This window comes from Dermacentor variabilis, chromosome 2 (genome assembly GCF_050947875.1).
Source record: "Dermacentor variabilis isolate Ectoservices chromosome 2, ASM5094787v1, whole genome shotgun sequence".
Classification (NCBI taxonomy): domain Eukaryota; kingdom Metazoa; phylum Arthropoda; class Arachnida; order Ixodida; family Ixodidae; genus Dermacentor; species Dermacentor variabilis.
Genome location: NC_134569.1, coordinates 29,066,175 through 29,074,060, shown reverse-complemented (window position 1 = coordinate 29,074,060; position 7,886 = coordinate 29,066,175).

Here is a 7,886-nt window from a genome sequence, read left to right as displayed (position 1 = left end):
TTCGATTATAGAACGTTGATTATATATCTGTATTCTGCTCTATTCTGTTTCTTTCTCTCTCATTCATGATCAATATTCACTCATTTCGTATCTTATTCGTTTATTATTTAACGCGCAATTACGTCGACCTTGTCTTGTTTAGTGTCGACACAGTGCATCCCCCTCGAGATAAAGAGATAAAAGGAGTTTGCAGGTGCCCGTGTGACAGGGGACACTCTCTGGAATGCGCCACGTGCCTCGGTTTTCTTTTACTGCTGTTTCACGCTACCTTGAGGCATAGAGGCATCGATTAGCATCGAGTGTTTACGGCTAGTTCATAGCGCAAGGCTCGGGGGATACAGTCGCACGCCGGCGGCTCTCGATCCACTCTTCCCATATGGCGTGCCACGGCTTTCTCCATGCCTCTTTGGCCCAACTCGCCCAACTGTTCTGTGCTATATTTATATGATAGAACTTTAAAAAAAACAGCGTTTGGCAACCAAGGCACAGGGACCGCGCAGGGTTGAGGCCTAAACCATGGAGGAAGGAAAAGGATAGGGGGGAAGCACACCGCAACGCGATTGAAGCCAAGGCTCAACACGTGATAGCACCTCAACGTGCGTGGTTGATCCGCCTCTGCGAGTAGGCCAGCTCGTGGACTAGAAGTGTGCTATCTGCCACGGGCATATTATTATTATTATTATTATTATTATTATTATTATTATTATTATTATTATTATTATTATTATTATTATTATTATTATTATTATTATTATTGAAAGTGTTCACTGAAACACACGGCATATAGCTTCGCATTCTATTAGGATGCACTGAATTGTCTCCAGATTTTGCTGCAGCAGACACGCATCAGTCTATTGCGAATATTTTGACATATTTTCATTTCCGATTTCTTTCTTGCCATACTTCTAAATTTCCATGATCATTTTCGTTTCCATCCTTATTTTTTAATTGCATCCAATTTACTGTCCGTTTCTCTAACTTTCACGTTTCTGGGTCTTTCTTTAGAGCTAATTCTGCGCTTCTCCAACTTCTCTGAAAGAAGCCCAACTCATGTCATCCTGCACTTCCTTATTTATCATGTTACCGCGGGCGGTGGGACGCCAAGTCAACCGGCCTACCAATCTGTGGTTAACTTTTAACCACAGTGCGATTATGGGGCTTCAGCACCCCCCCGAAATTTTCTCGTGCTGTCCATGCGCCGCCGACCAAAGCAACCGCCGGCGCCGGAAATCATTCTGGATTTTGTCTAGAACATCTTTTTGACGCTCAAAAAGGCAATTCAACGCGAAAATTGCGAACTCGGGCTGATTTCGCGGCAAAGCCCATGCACCGGGAGTCGCATAACGCAAGCAGCCCCATCCGAGCGCAAAGTTTCAAGGACGTTTTCATGGCCAACGGGCTCGCCTCGGCATCTCGCGGAGGCCGCGGAATCTACACTCTATCATGGAATTTACGGAGTGCGTGGATGTCAATTCCGAAACTTTATGGGTATAAAGTTCTCATAAACTTTTGATGTGAAAGGTGCATTGACACTTCCAAACGTGTGCTTTAGATTTTCAATTGCGGAACTTTGTAAGTTTAATGCCCCCATAAATATTTGACGCCAAAGGTGCATTGATTTTTCCAAAGTCGTACATCAGGCCATACAACGAGACAGGCCAAATCAACACACTATCAGACAAGTTGACAAAGCCCGCAGCGAGGCCCGATGAGCCGAAGCGTTGTGGTGGTTCATTCGTGCCGTCATGTCACCTGCTCCAAAGCATTCAGTGAAGACACTAAAGCCAGTCAAGCTAATACGTTCTTATTTATTTTTTCTACTTTGACTTTTAATTACGAGGACACATCGAGCCTCTTCAATTTGTTTGTTCTCGCTCCCCTACCCGCGGGCTGCCAGAGTCAGCCAGGGCGCATGCGTTTTTCTCGTGTTGCCCCGACCACCGCGCGGCGCACTTCGGTGCGCGTTCGGTTTTCTCTGGCCGAGTGCATCTTCGCCTGGCAGATCTTTGGACGCTTTCTAGCTAGCAGACGAGAAAAAGAAACAATGGTCGCTAACCGCCATCACTGTGGGGACTCGACGGATTGCACCGCGTTCGCTTGAGCGCAACCTCTCCAGAAAGTCTTGTCTCGCCGGTGTGGGATACCGAGCAATATGCGCATGGTTCTTGGTGGACCAAGCGTCTCGTGTTTACTTCGATATTCCTTTAATAGCCACATTAGTTGCCCAAAGTAGGCATTCGATTGTGACCAACATACTGTGCGTTTTTTTTTTGTTCATTACGGTGCCCCGCGCCCCACAAAAGGAAAAAAAAGAAAAGGCGTTGTTGCGGTGCAGCGAATTGTCGCGTGGTGAAAGTCCTATTTTGTTACTTCTTTTGCGGAAAGTAATGGGCCATGGGACGCTTCAGTTGCCGGATACTCTTATTATAATATTGGGACAGCAATTATATGGACACTCTAGACACATTCCTACCGTCGCCCTCATGTTCCGCATAAAGTCCAAGGGCGATAACATCGTGAGCCCGCGCTGCATGCTGTATGTGCGAGTGAAAGCGTGTGTGTGTGGGGGGGGGGGAATGGGTGAGCCGACGATGGTGGCTCAGTCTTGTGTGCGCAAGGGAGAAAAGTGAGGAGCAAGCGCGCCGCCTTCCGTCGCGCGCTATACATCGGGGGGAGTGGATGGAAGTGGGGCGGGATTTAGGATTCTGTGAATCTGTGACTGCGCAACATGTTTATTTGCCTTGTTTGACGCATTATATACCGTGACTTTTTCTTAGATACATAGATTTATTGGAGACTTACTTATGCGTATGTTTAAATATCTTGTTGCGAGGTTTCGTGTATATGCGCAGTGAACTTTGTTTCTAGTTCATTATCAACCTTTATCAACCTGTATCTTCGCATTTGTATATTCCATTATATCTTCGCATTTCTAATGTACGAGGGCTAGTCAAATGAAAGTGAGCCTACCCACCCCGCGCAATTATGGTTCTGTTTATTATCTACAAGGCATGCGCGTAGCACACAGACATCTCTCATTTACAAAAGTGACTCGCAGGTGTGAGGATAAATGTTCTTTAATGCTCTCATACACTGAGTTTAACATGGTTTCGTGCCGTAATGGACGCTCCAGAAGTTGAGCAGCGTGGTGCCGTGAGGTTTTTGACAGCTGAAGGTGTTTCCCAGAAAGAAATTAGTCGCCGTATGGCTGCCGTGTACACTGAACATTGCATTTTATTGGCCACTGTGAAGCGTTGGAACAAACGGTTCAAACAAGGACGTGAACGTTGCAAAGACGATCCCAGACCGGGCCAAAGCCATCGTGCAATCACCCCTAACAATATTGCAAAGGTTGATGAGCTGATGAGACAAGAACGGAGGATAAGCATCGATGAATTGGCAGAGCGTGAACATCAGTCACGGTCTGGTTCACACCACAATTCATGAACATCTCGGTTACCGCTTCTTGTGTGCGCAATGGATGCACAAGATATTGAACCACCGCCAGAATACAGAGAAGATCGGCGCTGCCTTTACTAATCTGATTCGGTATCACAAAAAGGGTGACGATTTCTTGTCTGCAGTTGTGATCGAAGACGAACCATCATGCCACTACTACGAGCCTGAAACACGACGGCAAAGCTTACAATGGAAACATTCGAATTCACCACCCCCAAAGAAAGCAAAGGCCGTCATTTCCGCCGGGAAGGTGTTGTTGACTTTTATTTTTCGATCGTCAGGAGCCATTACTGATAGAATTTGCTAATCCTTGAGAGACTATCAATTGTTTCCGATATTGTGAAACGCCGGATCGGCTGCGTGTTGCAATCAAGAACAAACTACGTGGAAAATTGACGTATGGGGTCATCTTGTTCCACGACAATGCCCGTCCCCACGTCGTTGACGTGGTTAATAGAAAACTGGCAAAGTTCAAGCGGGAAACGCTGCAACATCCGCCATACAGCTCAGACCTGTCGCCTTGCGACTTCCACGTTTTGGGGCGACCGAAAAAACAGCTCAAGGAAACCAGATTCGTCTCGGACGATGACGTGAAAGTCAGTTGCAGACGTTTTGAAGCAGCAACCCCAAGGAGCTTTATGAGACGGTAATTACGCGACTCGTTAGTCAATGGAACAAATGTGTAAATGCTCATGGAGGCTACCTTTAATTAAAGTACCCCGTTTGTCATATATTCCCATTGGCTCACTTTCATTTGACTCGCCCTCGTATATTCTGCAGAACTCCTGCTTTTTATACGTGCTCTCTGTTGCGACTATAATTTCAGTGCAATTACTCATGATACACGACAGGTGACAGCTGCTGCTGCGTAATACATTGGAGCAAATGACAGCGTCTATTGAGATTTTCCACTGGACGTTGCATATGTACAAGAATGTAAGCAAGGATCTTGAATGACAAAGTTTCATTAACATATTTGTCCTCACCTTGTTCATTTCATGGTCTTTACATTTTTCATATCAGCGGCATGCACTGTTTTGATGGCTTCGAACTGATGTAGTTCTAAAGTTCGTGTGATATTTTCTTTACTTATTAAATAGACAAAAAACATGGAAACATTGACATCAGTTACGTTGAGCACAATTTTTGGCACATACGAGTATATTCTAATGAAAAAATACATATTTTACTTGTATTGACAGTGCGTAGCGTTCAAGAATTCGTTTGCAGCATCTTTGCAAATGGCAATACAGTTATTATTCGTGTATTTGATCCCTAGGCAAATTGTTTAAGAGGAAGCCTTAGCTCGGGCCCAACTCCGACGCGGCCTATTCAGATGCATGTAAAACGCAGAAACACTTTTCTGAGGTAACTCCTGAATGGATTTTAATTAAATTTGTTGCATTTTAGAGAGTAAGTTAAATTCTAGTGTCTGTTGGAAGCGGCATTTCGAATTAGGGCATGAACTTTGTTTAAAATATATTGAAAAATTCGAAAGTTCGAAAAAAATAGGAGCACGAAGTTTACAAATTAATAGTTCTGCATCAAGAGCAGATATCGCGGTTCTGTAAACGGCACCCATTACACTATTTAAAGCGGACAAATTCGATATGTCTATTTGTATCTTACGCAGTGGCGTAGCAACAGGGGGGGCCGGGGGGCCGTGGTCCCCGGGTGCAAGGGGCCAGTGGGGAGGGGCAGGGGGGGGGGTGTCATATACGTCTGAAGACACCCTTTCCGCCGGCTACACCCGGGGCGGGGGTGACAGAAGACCTATGGGCCCCGGGTCCCAGACGACCTAGCTACGCCACTGATCTTACGTGAATTGGTTATGTTATGTACAAGGGTTCTGCAAAAGCCGTATTTCCATAATACTTAATTTTTTGAGACTCACGTATAACATATCAATTTTGTCCGCTGTAGATGTACTATTATGTGCAATTCACAGAATCGTGATATCAATTTTTATTACTGATTGTTACAGAGTTGTAAACTTCATTGTTTCGTTTTCTGAAAATATTCAATTTTTGCCACTTTTCAATAAAATATTGACGACCTAAATCGAAAATTCGAAGCAAACGGTCACTAGAACTTGAGTTTTTCTTTTAAATGCAACAAACCTCGTCAAATTTGGTGCAGTGGTTGCCGAGAAAAACGAATTGTCCTGCTACATGTATTTAGATAGGAGCATCCGACCTAATATTTCCTCTTAAGGAGGAGGCCGAGCTGCAACGTGAGCCCCCCCGAACGAAATTTCTGGCTACGCCACTGAGGGCGTGTGTCGAGTGAGCTCCTGAAAAACACTTTACATTAATGTTGTGAACTCGGTGTGGATCATGAATCCGGGACCTCAACGAGGTGCGACGTAATGCGAACGCATCTATATCGTATACTTACCACTGAATCGCCGCTAAACTGCCACTAACCTGGAAGTACGATGCGCGCAGTGTTAGAAGAAGGTGGGGGGGGGGGGGGCGCAATAGATGACGATTATAGTGATGGAACAAAGATACGCCCCAGAGCGTGTAAACTGTCTTTAGAGTGCATGCATGCTGAAGAGAAGGTGCCAGAGTACAGTAACAGGGCAGTTCCAGTGGCGTTCCGTCAGCAAAGTATGCTCTTCTTGGACGCCCCGTCTTCTATAGGTGTTCTGTGGCCCCATCCCATGGACTCAGTTGTTTTTGATCGAGAGCTTGAGTTTAGAGAGTTGAAGCCACGGAGAAGGAACGCTATTTGAAACGCTGTCAAATGCCACCATATCTATGATTGGACCAAAACACAAAGCATGGTGGAATTTCGGAGCTTTGTGCACCATACGACTAAACAGAGTAAGAGTTCTGTATAACTATCGCTTTACCGCTTTTGTGTCGTCTAACGTTCGCGCTAAGTGGTACCTAGTCCTGTTGAAACGAAATGCCGCAGAGCCAAGTGTATACCGTACGCCTGTGCTCGAACGACGATTCCTGCCCTGCAGCCGGCGTCAAACGGCAGGTACAGATCGCCGCGACGCATAGTCACCTTTTCGTGTCTATGCTGCGGCGCTTTTCGCTACCGCTGCCGTTTGAGCAACAACGCGCCCGGTTGTCGCCGCTCGCACGCCGCGCCTGATTACGCGACTGTCTTAAAAGCCGCGGCAGCGGGCCTCCCTAATCGGAAATGGTGCCGGTTACGGCACTGCACGCGGAAACCTTGGCTTCCGCGGCACGTTTTCTTTTGTCACGTCAAGGACGCGCCGCGCGCGCGGGCGTGCATATGTGTGCGTGGCCTCCTTTTTTTTCTACCCGCAGCGCCTTCTCTCTCTCTCTCTCTCCTCCGACCGCGCGCGTTGTTTCTCCACGGGCTCTTTTTCGTGGTCTCTTCTTTTTTCGTACTATTGGTCTAGACAATAGGGGCGGCAAGACGACGACCGTAGGTAGAAGATGAGAAAAAGGCTTTGCAGGGGAACAAATATAAAAGAAATAAACGGCGCAAGGATATGCACGAAAAAAAAAATATCGGGCCATCGAGTTGGCAATCTCGGTTCCCTGTTTTCACTTCGCGCATCGTTGATCACTTGCTCATATAGTATACCTGCATCCACGAACGTAAAACGAACAATGCGTGAGGACGCTTCGGGCGTTCGCAGGGAAGCGAACGCACCATTGCGGTACCCTGTGCTTTTGCATCGAGCGGCCGTGGCGGTACTGTCGCATATATGCAGAAGGCTGATCATTTTTATGCTTTATGGAATTTGAAGAAATCGCCTGTGGCAGATAGCGTAATTCTTGTCCTTCAGCTGGATTATCCGAAGAGGCGGACATACAAGCACGATAATTAAATCGAAACACATATTTGCGCTAATTAACGTATTAATTAATTCCATTAATGCACATATTGCAATGTACGAATTGCAGCCAGTGGGCTTGCAAGACGTACCCACTTGAAATTAATTTCCAGGATGACACCGGTTTCGAAATAATATCTCCCAAAATGTGGAACGAAAATAATACATGGACGTTCCATTTACTTTTGTTCTTCAGTGCATAAAAGAGCGTTCCGGTAGAAAAAGTAAGTGGAACAACAGTGCATTTTTATGGCAACTTTGATGGAGCATATCGACAAACTGGCGTCATTCTGTGATCCATCAAGACGGCAAGTTGGGCCAGTTGGTTAGGATTCATTGTAAGGTTCGTTACAGCACAGGACACGGACAAAAGGATCGAAGCGCGCCGTAGGTGTCGTGCTTCCTTTTGTCCGCGTCTTGCGTTGCGCTGCAACGAACCTTACAATGAGCCATTCTGTAAATTCATTCCAAGTCTATACACCATGCAAACTCTATGGCTACAATTTGTCAAATGCAATATCTGCCGTAAATTAATTTATTCAAAAATAATTAGCGGATTTTCATTAATTAGTTCAATGTAATTTTTTCGTTCTGTTTTGCGGGG